A 20,426-nucleotide genomic window follows, 5' to 3' on the forward strand; every position below is an offset into this window, starting at 1 on the left:
CTTAATTTCTGTTTCAAAAGTTTTTTTTTAAGTCCTGCTAACAAAGGTTTAAAAAAAATGTAAGTGGCAGTGATATAAAAGGGGAGATCCTTGTGAATGAGTAGTGGTCTGAAATAATGGAAGCAAAAAAAATAGAGGAAATTATTGCTTTTTCACAAAGAAGAAAATTTACTAGTGATACTTCTCAGTGACTGATGTTGGAATACGTACCATTCAATGGCTGAATGATTCCATAAGCCATCTGGAAATGGGTGCAAATAATGAGATGACACATATTCTTGGTTTTATTGAGTTATTTAGGGAGAATTTTGAAAATTTTTCGAGACCTTTTTGAAAGTATTGACAGATGAATAGAACAGCAAATGAAATCTTTTGTTAAGTAATAAAAAATTAAGGAAATAGGGGAAAAAACATAGGAAACTTCTTATATGAAATGATTGGTTTTTACCTACATTTCCAAGCAGAATGTTGACTTTTCAATAAACACTACAATAACAATGTCCAGTTACAGTGCTCAGTAACAGAAAAACACACTAAACATTAGGAATTAATACAAAAGAAGTTGAGAACAAAGTTATGCTGGTGTATAAATTCAAATATCGCTCATATATTAGCTAATGCATGTTGTTCTTGTGTCCTCAAAACAGAGGTAGACAAAATTAAACACTTCAAGAAGGGTGATAAGAATAACAAGAAATTTGAAATTGCTTCTGTACAAAAATTGGTTCAGTAACCCAGGCGTTTTCAGCCGTGAAAGAGAGAGGATGACATAACAGAAGTGTATAATATTATAAGAGGTGCAGGTAGGATATAGAAACATCAGCTTCACTATCACTTTTCTGTATAAGAATTAGGAGGTGTGAAACAAACTTGGCAGAAATTTAGTTCAAAACAAAATTTAATGGTACTTCATTGATGTGGTAAATATTCTGTGGAACTCTTTAGCAAAGAATATCACAGATGTTAAGATTTTATATGGGCCTGAACATGTCAACTGCCTGAAAGACTGTCTTATCCTTCTTGGGCATCTGATTTTGGCCACTGTTGGAGACAGACAGCCAGACTAGACAGACCTTCAGTGTAATTCCAACTAGATGTTCTTACATGCTGTCAAAAAAGCACAAATGAACCAAAAAATTGCCCCTACAGGGCTCCTAGGTTCACACACATATCAGGTCTCTTCTTTGAAACAAAGATATTATGGGCTTCCCATAGTTTTCCTGGTACAAAAAGAGGCATAAAGAAGAATAAACAGAATAGTATGGGGTATTTGTCTGCCTTATTTGGAGTCAGATCTAATTCCAGCTGAAGTCACAAAGCATCTCTCTATTAATTTCAGTGGATATTGGTCTTTCAGTGGAAAGGTAAGTCCAGACAAAGAACAAAAGTCTATATACAGAATGCAATACTGTAGAGATGAATTTACTTGCAGAAGATGTTAACAACAGCCTGCACTATAGTATTCACCAAGTACAACATATGTGTGAATGTGTTAATGATTCACACTGAATATAATAAATACAGAAGGAGAGGCAAACAATAACATCATTTTGTTATTCCCTGGAAATGTATGGCAGGCATATCAGGCAACTCTCTGCATCCTACTTACAGTAGTCATCTTGTACTCGATTCTCATCTTACTACTAGATGAAGTCATTAGCAGCTCTTGGGGCTCGAGATGTAACTGTATCTGTGTGTACATTTGTATGGCACTTAGGAGTTATCAGTTCCTACTAAAAACATTTGCATTTCTTGTAAGGGTATATGACTGATCTTATCTTATAAATGCACTTGGTATTAGCTGACATAAAAGCACTGAGAAGGTTACCAAAGCCAAAGTACATCATACACAAATTCAAAACAAGGAAAAAACCACTTATTTCAGATCAGCATTTCAGTATGTATTTCTCCACTTTTATATAACTGTGTGGAAGACAGTTTATGCAGTCTTAGCAAAATAGTATGTCAAATAACAACACAAAATTTGATGATTAGTTTTAAAATACCATAAAAAATCAAATACCTGAACATCACACTTACAAAGTATCAGAGAGAGAGGTGGATGGCAAATACAGAACTCCTCTAATAGTTCAATACATCTTGTCAAATAATTACAAAGTAATAGGAGAAAGAAGAATGTTTTTAAGCAGTTATAATGGATGTTGCTTCCATGTAGGATTTCTCTACATACAGAAGCAAAGTATGCTTTGGGATATTTGTTATGGTACTCGGTCACTTCTTAAGGCATTGGTTTAAAGAAAAGCTGAAGGATTAGTAGTGCTTTTGCTAAGAAATACAAATTCATTTTTCTGAATCCATTTGTGCTTTTCTTTGCTACAGTCTTAAGACCTGAAGTTGAGCTTCTTAAGACATTTTTTTTTAGCTTAATTGTTATTCTATTACATAGGATTCTCAGTTCCCTTGTGTTACCCAGTATCAAAACAAATTATAGAAAAAAATAATTTGCAGAAGGAGGAGACAGCCTGCTATTTATATTGCAGACTCATTATGTACTTGAGTATTTTCCACTGAAAGAAAAAAAAAACACAGAAGATGATGCTTCTGAGAGAACCACTAGCTACCTCCTTCAATTCTTTTGCACATTGACTGAGTTGTCTACAAGTTGGAAATAAAACTTCCACACAGATGCTGCCATGTTTTTCCTATGCCTTGAGTATGTTAAACTAACATACTTAATATTACCACCAATATTTACCACTGTCAACATGGTATGCACCAAAATACACAAGAGTTACCCAAAATACCAAAACTCATCTGAATTTTAAATGAATATTCCAGTTTGCACTATGTTTTCCAACCGAATGAAAGAAACACATTAAAAAAAACCCCTCAAACAATAGAGCTGAAACTCTACTGGAAATGCTTTTCTTTTGTTTCTGTTTGTTTGTGGTTTGTTGGGTTTTTTTTAAGTATTTATTGGTGGAATATCTCAATATTTTTAGTTTAATAAAATTATTTTACACAGATTGACTATACACAAATTTCTAAGAAAACATCTTCTCTTTTAGGAAGCACTATCCACTTCAACCTTGACAATTTTACAGATGTTAATCAACGTATCTCCTAGGCTTCCTTGTACAAAAATATTAATCTATGGTGATAAAAATAGTTTTTGTATTGTAGACAGTAGTAATGTTTATGCTTTTAATTATCAAGTGTATTAGTAAAATTATACTATTTGATTAGTGCTGCTTAGGCCATCTGCTGTGACATTACCTAAATATATAAGGTGGCTCAAAATTTTTACTTGGAAATGTAGGGTTTAATTGTGCAGGGAAACTTCTAAATAAAAATGAACTCGCTTCCAAAGTATTTAGTGATTACAATCCAATTAATCAATTAATTTCCATAGAAATCAGCTGTGCCGAGGACTGATGAAAATGTGGTGTGTTTTTTTGTTTTTTTTTTTTTTTTTTTAGATCACTAGCATTAGGTATTCAAATGCTTAAACATTAAATAAAGACATTTACAATAATCCACAATATTCTTCCAGTCTTTCATAAACAAGTCACTTGCTTTTCACTTCTCTTCTTGTCTAGTGACAAAATATTTGTGTGTGCATGTATGGATACAATTAAGGAGATGCAGAGGAAGAAATTGGTCTGTAAATCTCATCAGTTCAGCGATTAACACAAAGAGAAATTATCCACATGCTGAAGCACAACATCATTCTTTTACAGAAGGGAAGAAAGGGTGAGCTAATGTTTGGTATGCAGTATGTTGAGTCAATTTCAGTAAGTGAAGTGTGCAACATTACTCACAATTTCTTATGTGGAAAACATCTATCGTATGCTGACATTACTCATCTTTTATTTTGTTCAGCTCACAGACATCAACACATCAACAATCTCATCTTCTATCTTTTTGTTATATTCAAAATAATAGGAAAAATATTATTCCAGCAATAAGTTCAAGCTCTTTCTTGCAGAATATAATTTGAAATGTGTAAGTAGTTACCGTGTTAAATAAATATCAGTTAATCCACTTTTCACAAACCTCCTTTGGATTGTTTCCAAAGAAGAAAAGACAAGCAGTGTTAGAGGTGTGAATCCTTGAAAATAAAACTTAAATGAAAACAGAGATGTGCAGTCTTAATTGCCAGTATTTTGACAAAGCTTTTTTATTAGTCAATGTTTTACTTGCTGGTTTTCATTTTATTTTGTGTTTATTTCAACTGTTGCAATTTCAAACCACTTTGAGCCAGTTTTTCAAGAAGTACATAAACCTCAGCAAAATGTTTCCTGCAGTGATATAATCATCTGGTGGTCTAGGAAGAGCAGTTGGTTGGTGTATGCACAAGATGTGGACAGGGATGCTCTCAGATCTAGTATTGTCTTGAGAGTTCAAGTGAGAATGGACTAAAAAAACTGGTAGACTTATGAATAAAGGCTATCAGTAGTGATTGTCAAGGTTTCCCTAATTTCTATACTAGCAGAAGTGGGCTGATTTCCTGGCAGGGACAGTGAGGCAGAACACCCTGGCAACCACATCTTCAGATGGCAACACATTAGTGATCCCAGGAGCAATCGTCACTGCTGGGAATGGCTGCCACAGCTGTGGAAGCCAAAAGTCCCAGATGGCCATGTGAAGACCAGGGAAATCATGAGGCACCCTGGCAGTGGTATTTTGAGTGGTGATTGCAATACCCTCTGAGCAGTGCAATACTACTTTGAGTAGTGTGGCTTGCAGCCATGGGGTCATCTGCTGTGACTGCCATAGAAAGATGCACATGAGCCAAGGTAGCAGCTGCACCAACATGGGCAGCAGGATCCAAAGTAAAGATCTGACAGAAACAAAGGCTTTGACATATGCCATGTTCAGGGAATGGTGTACTGAGGAAAAGATGAGTGACACTCTTCAGTTTAGCAGCCACTTCAGCGACAGCAGCAAGAGCTTCACCGAACCTGACACAATTACAAAGCTTGCTCACTGTTGCATGGTTATACAAAGAGAACACTTCAAATTATATATAGACACTTCAAATTATATATAGAAGAATACTTATACTATACTTCCATAGGAAACATGAATTCTATAGATCTGCATGAAACTGCAGGTACAAAGTGATTACAGCAATTAGCAATAGGAAACTGAAAATCTTCCCTCTGAAGCTGATACATGAAGAGTGAATCAGGTGATTCTCACTTGAAGCCTTTTGGTCTTACTTTTTTCCCACTCACTTTCCTCCCACTAAATAAGTCTGTGATTTGGTTTCCAAACTAAATCATAGGCTGTATCAGGAATCGGCCTAACTTATAACTATGATATGTAACATAAATATAACATAAAGATATAGCATCTTCCAGAAACCAATAGCCTACTTATGACTGAATAGCTTGGATACTGAAAACAGAGAGAAATTTTCTTTTCATGCATTTGAGATTAGTTTACTAGAAGAGAGAATCAGGTCACAGATCAAGAAGGAAAAAAAAAAGGGGGGGGGAGGGAAGGGGGAAACCCACAAAGACAAAAAAAAAAAAAAAGACACAGACACACGCATGCACAGAAAAAAGTCTTCTTAATTGTAAGGATGAGAAAACTTTATCCAGAAAGGCAAAGGTATCTCCATCATTAGTGGTTCTTAAAACTACACTGGACAAATATTTGTTAGGAATGACTTGGTTACAAGCGAATGTGTCTTTGGATGCTGAATGAACAAGCAGACCCCCAAAACTGTGAACACTGCCAGAAGACAGGGTGAAGAAACTCAGTCACCTGCAGGAAGTTTTGTCAGGCTAGTCAAAATCAATGAAGATAGCATCCAGAAATGGTCATGAGGTGTAGAACACAGTAAGAACAGAGTTTCTCCAAAATTTATGAGGTTGAGATTGAAGCCCCAGCTTCAGATTTGTTACAGACCCCATCAATATGAAATTTTAATTTGTAAAAATACCAGCAAGTTAAATAAATACTGTTAATGTATGTGTTTCACCTCATATAGTTTTGGAATGAATTTGCTTTTACTTTTCTGTTACACTGTTAAAATTAATTATATTTAGGATGTTACACAATGTGTTAATGTTGGGAATCCAGATTGTATTTTTTAATTATTTAAAAAGCTACAATGGATTTAGGCCAGGGCTGTGCATCCCTTGGATGCTAGCAAAACCTGGAATAAGCCCAATGGAGCAAATATAACTAACATTTACAAATGGTGACAGTTCACACTACATTTAGCTTATTTTTGCTATTTATTTTAATGTGACAGACAGAAAAGGAGACTTAACTACATCTTTTCTAACAGCTTTCCTATTATTTCAGACTTCCTGTGCTTGGATAACAGTTGATTCCAGACCAGTCCGGCTTCCTTTGCTTGATCTTGCAGCAAAGTCATAATAATCCTATCGGTAACATTACAGGCTGTTGCTATGGAAATTAATGTATTATCTCAGAAAAATGACAGATGGGTTGAGGAGGGAACAAGCCCATACTTAAACACTGATCCTTACATGACTAGCTAATCCCTAAACGGATGTCGCTTAGAGAATAGCTAATTTCAAAGACTTTAGTGAAACCATATGAGTAACCAGAATTGCAGAGTACAGAGGATATGTTTGTTTTGTTTGTTGTTTTTTTTTTTTTTATGTGGGAAGAGTTAAGTTCTTTCTGCTTCATTTCCACTTGTGGCCCGCATTGCTTTTCCCTCTACGTGTTCCAGACAAGCTGTAGTAGGTCAGGAACCATCACGAGGTAGCAGGAGTTCAGAAGTATTGTGTGTGCAGCTTAATAACAGCTTCCCCTCATCCCTCACCCTGTGTGAATTATGCCATTAAAGAGAGAAGTGATTTCCAGGACAAGGCAGCAGCAATGAAGTAGATATCATTTGCTGATACACTTCAGATTAAAAAACAGAACGCAAACAAAGGCCATGTGTATTACTTTGCCAACACAAAGAGAGATACATGACATATTTCTAGTTTTTAATTGTGGGGTTTATTCTTAAATTTAAATAAAACCATCAGGGTTTTTTTCTCATGGTAGTATAAATCAGGCTCAGTTATGGAGAATGCAGTTTATAGCAAGTGAAATCTGCTCAAGAAGGCCAAAGGAGAAGTGTGGGTTAGAAAATGCTCTGCGATACAAGTGCCAACAGGAAAATGGATCAGGGAAGTAGAATGAGAAATACGTTGTGTTGGACTTTTTAAGGGAGAAAAGGACCACTGTGGTATGGAAATCTTGTTTAAGACTGACACATGATTGTTGGTTTTCATTCAATACAGAAGACACTTTTCTTTCTGAGAAAACAGAAGGAAAAATACACTGGAATTTTTTTTTCCTATTAAGAAATACTGCCTTTGACCTTTTTGATCATTTTGCCTTCAGAGTAATTTGATTGGTTATTATAAATCACTTCTTTGGCAGTTAATTTTAAAATATTTCTTGGTTGTGAATAACAACATTGCAACAGCTGTCAAAACAATATTATTGGTAAGTACTTAGAAAAAAAAAAAAAAGATCAACTGACTGTGATGCTGGCATAACACTGAGAATTGAAGATCTCTTCCCATAACACTTTGAGTAACAACAGAATAACTACATATGAAAATGTATCAAAGTAAATGTGAGGCACATCAGTAGATAACATTATTATTTCAAAATTATTAAAAAAAAGTGTGCTAGAACAGGAACTTGATTTAAATCTCCAGAACTGAAAGGTAATGTCTTCAATTATGTCCTAATTTTATTCCCCAAAAATGACAATTGCACTAGGGCAAGCCATTATTTGAATTATTTGGGGGAAAAAATGCTGTTGCTATGAAAATTGGATGCACATTCTGCAGGTTATAGCAATACTGTCTTCATTGACCCACTCTCTGATCTAAAATTTGATGAAACAAACAAGCAAAAAAACCTACCATCCACACCCCAGAGAAAAGTGGTGCAGTAATAATAAGTAGGATTAGAAAACATGGGTTGATGGGTCATTCTGTACATCTGTTGTGCAACCACACACATCATGCTCTTTGCTACTTTCTTCTTTTTTTTTTTTTTGTTTTGTTTTATGTAAAGCTAATCAGGTGCATATAGAAGACATTAAATTCTACAGTTTTATTTAAACATCTGCTAGGAACTAAGGGAATATAAGAGAATAAGTCCCAATGGACTACTGTTGTTGCTGTTAGGTGAAAGTCACAGATAGGTCAGAGCTATTAAGAAAAGATAATAATCTTGTAATTGAGTAAAAAGCAAAGCTGATGTCCAAAGAACAGTGTAATAGAGAAGGCAGTATATAATAAATCTGGTCTGTATTTGATGCTTCCTCTATGAACAGAGAATTTCAGTGATTTGCTTCTTATATAAATGTTGAAGGGTTGTTATGTGGTCAAGGATAACATTAGTAATAATGCATACTTTAATTGGATTTGTAATTTATCTTTCAAAAGAAATGGTAATATTTGGTCCTGTCAGGGCAGTTATAATGATCAAATATTTATGATATCATTAGTAGATTATGATATATCCTTCTTCCAGGAAACTAGCATACAGGTCAATTGAATTTGAGACAATATTTTTTATAAGCAAACTCCTAGGGAAAAGAGCTTCAACAAATGTGTCGACAGAAGGAAACAAAGGGAGACAGAAGAAATTTAGTGTCACAAGTATTTATTATGCAAAAGGTAGAGTGGAGTATTCTGCAATTTATACTCTAAAGCCACCCGGTACTTCTGAACACCATTGCCTGGATACCTTTGCAACTGTGGTGAGAATGCAAAAGAGATCACATGCCTTAACTATATTTCCAGTCTACCACAGGAACCCTGCCAATTTTCTAACCTGAAGTTACACCCCATAAACAAATGGAGAGTAAATAAAAGATTCTAAAGTATTTGATTCAACAATTAATGTTGATTCCCAGTACATTCTCAATCCATCTGTATTTCAAAAGTTTTTGTTTTAAGCCAAATATTCTATAATTATGATTGCAGTGTGGTACTTGATGCTGTAGAGATGATTCATATGAATTCATGGAGGTTTAGGCCAGAAAACTATATGATTTTTCATACTTGGATTCACTGCAGAAGAGCTTAAGGAGATCTTCACTTCCTATTCTTCTTTGCAAGGCAGACTTTGATAGAATGTCTTACAGTGAAGTGTCAGTAAAATAGATTTCAGAACAAAGTATTGAAATGAACAGAAACATAACAGAAAAAAATGTACAGAAACAAAATACTATTAATCCCAAAACTCCAAAAGAGCTCAAATATACAACTATCAGACTACTGCTTGTCATATATAACCCACTATTTGAAAGGGACTAGATTGCATAAGATAATAGAAAGGACTGCAGACCAGCATGATTGATTCCTGTACTCGACAAGTTTGTAGAAACCATCTAAGGATAGACCTAAGTACTGTGACATGTGACACCGTGGGAAAGATTCAACACAGTGTTCACCGAAGGAAGAAATGAATGAAAATCTGCTCAAGTTCTGTGGCAACAACTTTTGGATAAGATTTATCAAGATGACAGAGACTGCATGGATTTCCAATAAACTTTTATAACTTACCTTAATAAAGGTTCTTATAGAGACTAAACCGTCATTGTCTCATAGATTTGTAACACAAGGTTTTCAGGAAGAAATAGGAAAACATAGGTAATCAAAGTTGCACATAAGTAAGATTTTACTGTGGAGATTTCCCATAGGTCTTTTCAGGAATCTGTGCTGTGCACAATGCTAATCAAATTACTCATAAACAATGTGGAAAAGGGGAAATATGAAGGTGACAACAGTCTGCTGACAGTACAAAATTAGAACTTACAACAAAGAGCCTCAGAGGAATCATACAGTTGTGAATAACTGGGTGATAAAAATGGCAGATGAGACTCAACATCGATAAATGCAAAGTAAAGCACACAAAGGAAAAAACAATCAACATTACACATATACAACCATAAGTTCTAAATAACTAACATTCAGGAAAGAGGGGTTAGTGTCATTATTACTATTCAGAAGTAGTCAAAAAATCTCATAAAATGTTGTGGACTACTTGAAAACAAACAAACAAACAAAAAAAACAAAAAAACCCAACAAAGTATTTTGTTATGTGGTTATTTCAATCTCTGTTGGGTCTACATCTTCGATGTTGAGTATAGCTGTTGTGATCTCCTTCTTAAAATCATGTAGAAGACCTAGAAATGGTGCAGAGTGACACAACAGATGAGATGCACAGGTAGTTTCTACTTGACAAAAATTTTAAATTCCCTTGTCCTTGGTTTAGCTAAACTATGAGGAATGGATGATATATGAAGCATACAGGAAGTTAGACATGTCTTGCCAAAAATCAATACACAACCTTTATTTTCCATTTTTCCTAAGAGTTTATTATACAGTTGATTAAAAATTGGCATCAGCAGTTACGTGGAGCATTTTTCCATGTAAGTATAATTTAATTATGCAATTCATTATCATAGGAAGTAGATATGAAGAATTCAAAAACTGAGAAAATTAATTGGAGAAATATCCATATATTAAACACAGTACTGTGGCCGCAGCCTCAGGAGTGAGAAGTCACAGAACCACCATCAACCACATGCTGGAGCCAAGGAGGAGACATTCACTGCTTCCCATACTCTTTCTAATCATCTGTCATAAGCAACAGAGAGAGACAGAAAACCTTTTCCATGGCCTGGTACAATGTTTTTTACACAAGGGACAAGCTGTAGAATGGGTTAGCTAGACCAGCAATAAAGTCTTGATCTCAAATACATGCAAGTCAGCAGCAGGAATCCCATCAGTGCCAGCGGTTTTGGCTCAGACCTGAATCTTCCTCTCCACTCCTGCATTGCCATCCCCTGTCTGGAGGTACAGAAGGAGCAGCATCCCTATGCATCAGTAAGTTACCTGGAAGACTTTGAAAGAGGCTTAAGATGGTCATGGACCTTCCACAGGTCATTTGTGCTGTCATGAATTTCAGCTAACAGGACAAGTCTCCTTGCCAGCAGCACTTAGCACACATGGTATATAACATCAAAGGGTAAGACCTTCAGAAGACGGGCTGCCAAAACAGTGTTTTTCTGTGCAATTTCAAAGTATTATGCTCTTTCAGCAATTGTAAAGAGAGGATAAGCAAAGGTATGCCTCAGTATTTAAAGTTTAACAGTGTGGGGTAGATTATTTTCTCTGTCTGATCATTTTCCAGCTGGCTTTCTGATATTCCTGAGTAGGTCTTTGTACCTACTTCATCTAAGGTGTTTACTTTACAGGTGTATCAGACAGACATTATGCAGATTTCATTCAAACAGGCTGAGGAACACAGCAAGCCTTTGCTGCTGTGCTTACTTATACCGTAGTAGACATACAGAGCTATCAAAAGTGGTAATATACCTTGAAAAGGAAGCCGTTCATTTCATTTTACCTCTATCTTCTTCAAGTATCTTTAATGAATATCTTGCTATAATATCTGAGTGCTAATAAGTGCAAATTAATTTTTGCTTAGAGAGCTGAATTGTTTCACTACAAAGATCATTGTAAAGAACTCCTCTGCTTTTAAACATTATTTGTAAGAGATTTTTTTTTTTAATTACCCATTGATCATAACTCTAAACTTTCATCAAGAAATTTGAAATCTGGAAGCTTCCTTCTATAGCAAAACCCAGGATCCCTGGAATTTGCTGAAAGTAGAAGTGCTATAGCTTTAAGATAAATTGTTTCATAATTTAGAAAGAAAAATGAAAGTTTCCCCCGCACGCTCTCTAAACAGCACTCAGTTTCTAAACTCATCATAATATACATCTTTTTATGAGACAGAGTGATGCTGAGCACTGTGAAGCTATGCCTTGAAGCAAAGGTAGTGTTCTATGTTGTTACCTGTACAACCAAATGAAGCTCTCTGCAAATGAGCAGGCAAGGACTAAGAGTTACTTTTTGAAACTAATTGGAAACTTCATAAGGGATCTTGCATAATACCTTGAAATATCCAATAGTTTTTCTTTTTGGAGGGCCAAAATCTGGATTATACCTTATTTGTAATTTAGGCTATCGTGTACTGAGACTTTGTATGCAGACATTTGCTGAGGAAAACCTTTCTTTTTCTTGAATCCTTGCCCAAGATTTTGGGTTTTGATAAGCAGAACAGAGGCAAGGCTGCTCAGCATACATTCTCTAAGTGTTACACCTCCTCCAGTCATACTCAGAGACAACTGGAAAGCATCTGAAGATAGAAATACCAGTTTGCAATCAGCAGATGCAGAGCTGACCCTGAATGACACAGCTCCAGCAGCTCATTCTATCTTTCTCATGGCCATACCTCTGTCTGCTCATGACAGCTCAGGCACAGGCCCCAGCCCCAGATGTCTTGGACTTTCCAACACTCACAAGCAAGCAAGTAAGCTGCTCTACATCTTCCTTTCCTTCTCTACTCACCCATTTCATATGCCGTGGCATCCTCTTTCTTTTTGATCATCAGCAATATGGTAACCCTGGTAGAAAACACTTTCATTATACTTTTCCTTAAAAAAGTAGTCAGTCATCTTGTCAGAGATGATTGTGAGATTTCCATTTATGCTTTAGTGAAAGTTCAAACAAATGTTTCATGAAAAATTTATCTCAAAGTCAATACAGACAGTTTTTCAAAGTATCTTTTCTTTGGAAAAAAAAAATAAAACCAGTTTCAAAATAAAATGTATAATAGCATTCACATTTATCATAAAGGACAGGTAAGGCAAAATATCTGAAGAATCAATCAGATTTTTATTAACAAACAAACATTCTTTTACCATCTTGGTCATAGTACCATCATACTACTACTCATGATTTGCTAAAGCCAGTTATGATGATTGTACCAACTGATTTGATCAGAAAATGTTCTGAAATAATGAAGTTATACTATTAACAGAATTATTTATACAGAAAGGTAAAATGATGATCAACTCTAATATTTCGGTCAAGTCAGAATTGATTGTGGCACTGAACTCCTGGGCTTTTCTTATTAAAACAGTGTCTTTCATATGCACTGCTTCTGTGTTTGTCCTCCACCATACAATATTCTTTCCCTTTTTTCACTTGAGGTTTCACTTTTGCTGCTCAGGGTCTCTCAAATCTATATTAGACTTCTACGGCATGTTTTCATTTTATATGAAAACAATGTGTAAAAAGCATAGGCTGTTTTACACAGTACAGAAAGTATTAATTCTGTAGAGATATATCGTTTTGGTTTTATTCAAGACACTTCAAAATGCAAAAATGTAAGAACATAGCTTACAAACTGTCACTGTTGAGTTCTTGAGAGACATGATAGGCTTGACTTAAGAACTATATTTTTTCTCATGAAATTAAATGTAAGTTTAATTGACCATCACCAAGACAGATTTGAGCTTTTTCAACTTTAATGTCCATTTTCTTTAATTCACACTGTGTGTATTTAGTACTAGCAGGCACCCACCAAAGGTCAGATATAGTTACTGTCCCATAATAACACAAAGATCAATATGATACATCTAGAATAAAAAGAAAAACACATTAAATGAAGACAAGTAATCATTACTGTTACACTGTTCAGGTTGAGTGATCCCTCCCTCTTAAGATTCCTCACAGCAGTTACCTTCAGGTGAAATGAAACAGCCATGTTAAATTTGTTCTGAAAAAAAGATGGGCTAAAAAGAAATATATGTCTATAGCCAAGAATTGTGCTCACGTATCTAGGTATCCTTCATGTAACTTTATTTTTTATAAAGACAATTTTTTTCAAGCTAGTTGTAGAACCTGTTTTGGAAAAGGACTTCTATGCCAGTAGGAACCATCAAAAGGCAGAGTTAAAACTAGACTTCAAGTGATGTTCTGCAACTTCTGAATGAAAGACAGATGACTAAATATCCTCTTAAAAACATATTTTATCTTTGTATTTATCTCATTCACTTGACCCAGTTAAACACCTTTTGCTGTATGGTTTTGCTCCGTTTCAGAGAAGTGAGGAGACAAATGTATCACTCAGACAACTGAGATGTCCAGATGTTATAAATAGGTATAATGTTACTTAATGTTGATTTGCATCTTTTCCTTTCCATTTTCCAGCTCTCTGTGTTCTTTTAAATCAACATTTTTCAATAGAATCCTCCCCAATCACCCTGCCATGCTCCTAGTCTATAAAGATATATTAAAAAAAAAAATACAAAGGACAAAAAGAGAAAGATGTATTAAACCACTACCCCATCAGCCTGGGCAATGTGAAGTTATATGGAAACTGACACACTGCAACAGTTATATTTTTCCTTATGAAGCTACTGTGGAACAAAGCTGAGCACTAGAAAATCATGGAGAACTGCACTATGAAGTGGGAGGTTCCCATATAATCTGTAAAAAATAATTGTTTCTACCTCTCATGAGAGAATTTCAGTGTATTTGAAATCCTGAGCTGAGAACATGCCAAAATTGTCTGTTACTATTGAAACCAAAAGGCCTTATCCTTGAGTTCTTGTAATTCCCTTTTGTGCTACGACAGTGGAAAAAAAAAATCCTTTATCTTGCCTTAAGGCAGTAGCTGTCATAAGGGAATCCTCAGAGGATGTATGGCTGCCTTACTCAGTAGCACAAAGGACAGACAGAGCAATAGGATTTAGCTGTAAGTACCTGACATAAAATCCTCCTTTTTCCATCACTAAAACCACCTTATCCTTCTCCCTCCGCCACTTTGAGCCAGCTGGGTGGGAAGGGAGAACTTAGAAAGTTCTGCTTCTAGCAACTTTGATATTACATCTTTCTTAATTATTATTGCTGCTGAAGATGCTAATTTCACAAATTGTCTCTGATTTGCACCAGTGTCTGATATTTTGCAGAACACTATCAGAATTCTTAATGTTTCCTTTCTAAATCTTGTTGTTCAGGACCTGTTTTCTTCTTTATCGCTTCTCAGTTACAACAGCATCCTTTCCTCCACTTAATCTATTTAGAAGTTTCTCTTCACAACCTTTCAGTCATTTCTGGTCTCATACTGCTATTGATTTTCTTCAGACAATAAGAAAAGGATAACTGTCCATGTAATTTCCTGACCCTTAAAAGGTAAAAGCCCCACCATTACTTAAGTAAATTTGTAGCAACTTTGACATAGAATAGCTGCAATGCAATATGGTATGAAAACCCCTATTGAAAGCCTATTTTGATAGTGTTTTGAATACTTCATATAAAAACAATTCACCAAGTACTCAGAAATGAATGAGCTTGTCCAGGTATAGCAAGAAAGCTCTAGTCACCTCAGGAAACTTTTCATCAAACTAGAAGCAAATAGAATTTGTAAAAGCATTCAATTTTTGTAAATGTTTCTTTTGGCAAATAGATAAGTGAAACAATAAAGTAAGTTGTTGAATAAAAGGAAGAAGATGATTTGTACACAGGCACAGAAGTACAAATAGTCAGGCAAGCTGGGGTACAGTTAGATGAGTTTTATGTCCCTGCTCCTTGCAGAGGGGTTGGAATAGATGACCTTTTAAGGTCCCTTCCAACCCAAACTATTCTATGATTCTAGGCTTCTATGTTGTTACTTTTGCAAATTAATCAGAGGGATTAAAAAAATAAATGGAAAAATTTCCTCTTGTATTAGAAGAGGGGCTTTGCTTTTTGGAGAGAACTCCACCTAACTTATTTTTCTCTGGAAGACATAAACAATTTCTTGTGACAGAAAGAGTATATCAAGAGCATGCAGGCCAGGAAACTGAATATTGCTGTAATTAAGTACATGACTTCATTTAGAAAGACTAGCAGACTACCTCAGTTAATCTACTGGCTATAAATTTGCACTGACAAATGTTTGGGAGGATTCCCTTGTTAACTACTTAAAAAAAAAAAAAAAAAAAAAAGAAGCATGTACAAGTATGATACATAAAAATGATAAATCAAATGAAAAAAATCCGTTCCACTTAACAGTCACTGTTTTAAAAATTGCTGTTCTCAGTTTGCTTCATGTCTTTTGTTTTTCTACAGGACAGCTTTGGCCAACACTCACACATTCTCAAGAGGTGCTTATCTTAAGTTCACCCACTAAGATTGCTGTGATTATGCCTAGGCCTTGGCATATACCATTCTCAGACCAAACTCAAGGCTATCAGTTCATTAATATTAGTATGATATTTGCAGATATTAACTAGAAAAGTGATACACAGAAAGGGAATTCTACTAAATGGGAGAATGCACCTACAATCTATTGCCTAAAATAGGAAAACAAAACCATCAAAGTCAGATATCTCCATGTCTCATCCACAAAACACTGCATAGGGAGACTATCAATAAGGATAAAAACATGTTAATTTCTTCTGTGTTAAAGTTTTGAGAGTGACCACTTCCAAACACTGTACAGGTTAATTGCCAATTGATACAAATCACCTGATATTTTATATCAGCTGAGGAGCATGAGATGTCATTGCAAACCTTCTCATGTTAATTCTAAAGAGCAAAGTAGGCTTCTTCTCATGTTGTCCCATCATAATTGTGTTTTATGCATGTGTTCTTCAAAAAAGGAATCCTAATGCAATGACCTATGCTACCAGGGTTTCCACATAGTTTTTTATTCCAAGCATACAATCATCCTCACCACATAGTATGTGAACATCTCTAAAATAAAGCATCATCAGAAAGACAGGTTACATGTGAAGTACGTGTTTGCATAAGTTAATGTACTTTAAGGTGATTGTACTCTGCTACAGTGACAGAAAAGATGCTCTATTAATATAATTTCTCACCAAGCACTATCTTAAACACTTTGGTCCTGGAAGAAAAAAATGTCACACAGACATTTCTCAGGAGTTAAAAATAAAAAAAAAAGAGGAAGGAAAACATCCCCAAAAGGCCAAAGAAGTGCCATATTCAAGCAAGAAAAATGCAAGGAGAGATGATACACTGAACAGAATTTCAGGAGTTGACAGCAATCCAATTGTTGTAGTTTATAACGCTGATATGAAAAGAACAGTGTGTATGCAGTCAGATCAATGACCATTAATCATAAAATGGAAGAATTTGAAGTTGGAATAGCCCTGTTAGATCAGTCAGCCTGTTCTCTGCCCACACAGGTTCTGTCTCTGAAAAAAAATACTCCGGTTCACTTTGTAGTAGATAGAATATAGTTCTGCTGACATGAACATCACTGGAATTGCTTCTGTTGTTCAAAGTTCTTAAGCTTTCTGTAAAATCTGTTCTCATCTGGGTTTTGTCCATATCTTTTGTGACCGTCTATTAAACCAGTATCTCTCCACGAGATGGTGGCAACAGATGTAGTAACCACTTTTTTTTAATTGACTTTGAATTTATTGACTTTCAGTTATATGATAAAAAATAAATATCATCACAGACTTTCACTGACTGTTTATTTTGGCAGTACTGCTCCAGAAATAGGGTTTTGTTAATTTCAATGACACCTATTTCTACCTTATTTTCTGCCTAAGATTTTTACTTATCACTATAAAGTGGAAAAAGTCATAATGTAATTATTGTGACAACATTGTGAGGAGTCAATCTCCTTTCAACAGACTAATCTAATTTGTTAAGTTTTTAACTCACTACTTCATTGATTCATGAATTCACTATCTCACAAATTCACTAACTCTCACACTTATGAGCAAGATACTTATCTAGCCAAGAGTAACAGTGACAACAGTACTACTAATGGATCATCCAATGTATAACTACGTAGTATTTTGCAGGAATATATAAGGCCCATCTGAATACATATTGAGACTTTGCTATTGGAAGATAAGGTATGGAATTTCACAGCATCATTGCATTACCATGGAAGCATAGCTTCTGGTAACTTCAGACCCTTGTAAAGTTTACACACTTCTGCTTGCAAAAGATATGCAGAGACATACACATAAAACACAATACATTTCCAACAGTTTCTGAGTATTTTGAAGTTGGTATTTAAAAGTATTATCTTTATAAGCACATGAAAAATTGTAGCTTTATGTATTTAGAAAAGAAGATACAGTCCTATCACACTTCTGACTTACTGGCATCTAAACACATGAGCAGAAAGTTCCCTGTGGTTGAAGAAGGAACAAAAAACATGAAAAACCTAAAAACAACTGTACTGGATCAACAGGATCATCTGCCTCTAGTAAAGGCCTCAGCAGATGACGAGGGAAAGCAGTTCTTGAAAGTTCTGATAGCAAGTTGCATATTAGGTCACTCCATAGCCAGATGTGACTTCTGTAACCTTTGATGGACTTCTCTTCCATGAAAGTATTTAATCTCCTCTTCAGCCTGAGTAAGTATACAATCAACAACATGCCATGGAAAAGTTTCACAATTTAATTGCACGGGAGAACAGCACCCTTTTGTTTCTATACTGCGTCCTACTAGTTTCATTAGAATTTTCCATACTGTCATGCAGAAGAGATAATAGCTTAACCCACATTCACCCTCTCCTGATACTTGTGACACTTGTCATTCTTTGATCTTTATGACATGCACCCCCCACAAGTGATGTTATTCACAAAAATTAAAATCTCTTGCTAAAGAAATCATTGCTGGTACAGGAACTGCTCCATACCTCACTCCTTTGGTCACCTTTCTTTCCATATTTTGAGGTTTTTTGCTTTCTGATTTTTTCTCCTCTACAGATAGAGACAGCTGAACTGTACACAAAATCTAAGACATTACTGGACTATGTATTTATACAGTGGCATAACAATGTGCTTTGTTTTGTTTTCTACTCCTCTCATCATTAGTACATAACACTTAATTTGCACTTTGCCTGCTACTGAGCAGGGAGCTGGTGTTTTTGTACCACGATCTGTCATAACACCAAGATTTCACTCCTGAGGACAAGCATCAGTTCAAAGCCCATCAGCTTTACATGAACTTTTACCAAGTGTATTATTTTGCATTCAATCTACTCTGGGTTTTATATGTCACACAATTATGCTGTTAGTCCTGTAATCTTTCACAGTGGGATTTCCTTCTATTGTATTGACTTACCAAAAAACATTGTCACCTCTTTATTTAGACCAATTTTCAGATTACTTACAAATCTATCGAACATCATGTGTCTAAGTAAAGATCCCATTATTGTCTTCCATTTTGAACAATATTTTTTTTTCTCTTCTTACCTCTGATTCTAAGCTTTTAAATAGTTATTGAATGTTCTGGGTTAACTGAAATCAAGGTAATTTTCCATGCAGTTAGATTCTTTTCTTCTTAGTAGCTGGCACAGTCTTTTGTTTAGGATTTAGTGTGAGAATAATGAGATAGCACCCTGGGATAGAGTTAATTTATCCCAGTAGCCTTCCAGTGTTTGGGATTTGGCATGAAAAGAATGTAAGAACTCACTGGCTTTTGCCAAGGGGATGAAGGACTTTTCAACTGTACAGCTGAAGGTGCAAGATAGCAGCTGAGAGGAAACATGGCGGGACAACACCTAGATTAACATCCAGGTTGGGCAATGAAGTGTTCTGTATATAAGTAGGCACTGGCTGCCTTCTTTGGTGCCCTCCATCCACGAGGGGTCTTGCTGCTGCATTTGTTCACAGTGCCTGATGCTTGTGGCATCCCCACGCCTGCTGTGATCTCTGCATTTTACTGGACTTACTGTAGTCACAGTGTTCAATACTGGGAGTGAGCATTCCACTGGCTAAGTATTGGCCCGTATATTTATATAGCTTTGTATATTTTATCATATTCACACTATTATTCGCTCTTATTATTATTCTGTTAAGTGACTTTCCATTTCAGTCTATGAGTCTTTCCTCATTTTCCCTTCTTTCCTCATCAGGGAAGGAAAGGTGAGAGAGAGCAACTGTCTACTGTTTAGCTGCTGGCACAGGGTTAAACAGTAACAATGATCTACTCAACTAACTGCTTTTTTTCTCTCTATGCAGAATAGAATAGAATAGAATAGAATAGAATAGAATAGAATAGAATAGAATAGAATAGAATAGAATAGAGTAGATTCTTATGGGATTTCCTTAAGAAATTTTGGTAGACAGATCTTGCAGATACTCTGCCAGCAAGATCACATTTATCTGCATATTATTGATGTCTTTGGAGAACTCCCAAAATACCAAAGGAATGACTTTTTTTTTTTTTTCAAAAAAACCCACATTCTGTTAAGCCTTCTGCAAACTATCCTGCAAATGCATGTCCACTAATGACATTCATTGTTGCAGAGTTTGATTAATTTGTCGTATATATGTGAGGCTTGCTGAATAGTAGTGTTCCGTAATTCTCCTTAATTCTTTCTTTAGAGCAGGTATGATGTTTGTCATATTTCAGTCCTTAGAACCAATGATGTTTTAAATATGAAATTTCATAGCATAATTAGCATTTTATCTAGATTTCCTTTAGAGTTCTTGTGTAAATATAACATTTATTGGCAATTTGTTACTGTTAAAAAGTGTCTTTGTCTTTCTGAAGAGTGGTTTCTTACTTTTAATCAAATCCCTTACCTTATTGTTCAGAAATGGTGGTTTCTTTTGACATTTG

The sequence above is a fragment of the Patagioenas fasciata genome, chromosome 2, assembly GCF_037038585.1.
Source record: "Patagioenas fasciata isolate bPatFas1 chromosome 2, bPatFas1.hap1, whole genome shotgun sequence".
Taxonomy (NCBI): Eukaryota; Metazoa; Chordata; class Aves; order Columbiformes; family Columbidae; genus Patagioenas; species Patagioenas fasciata.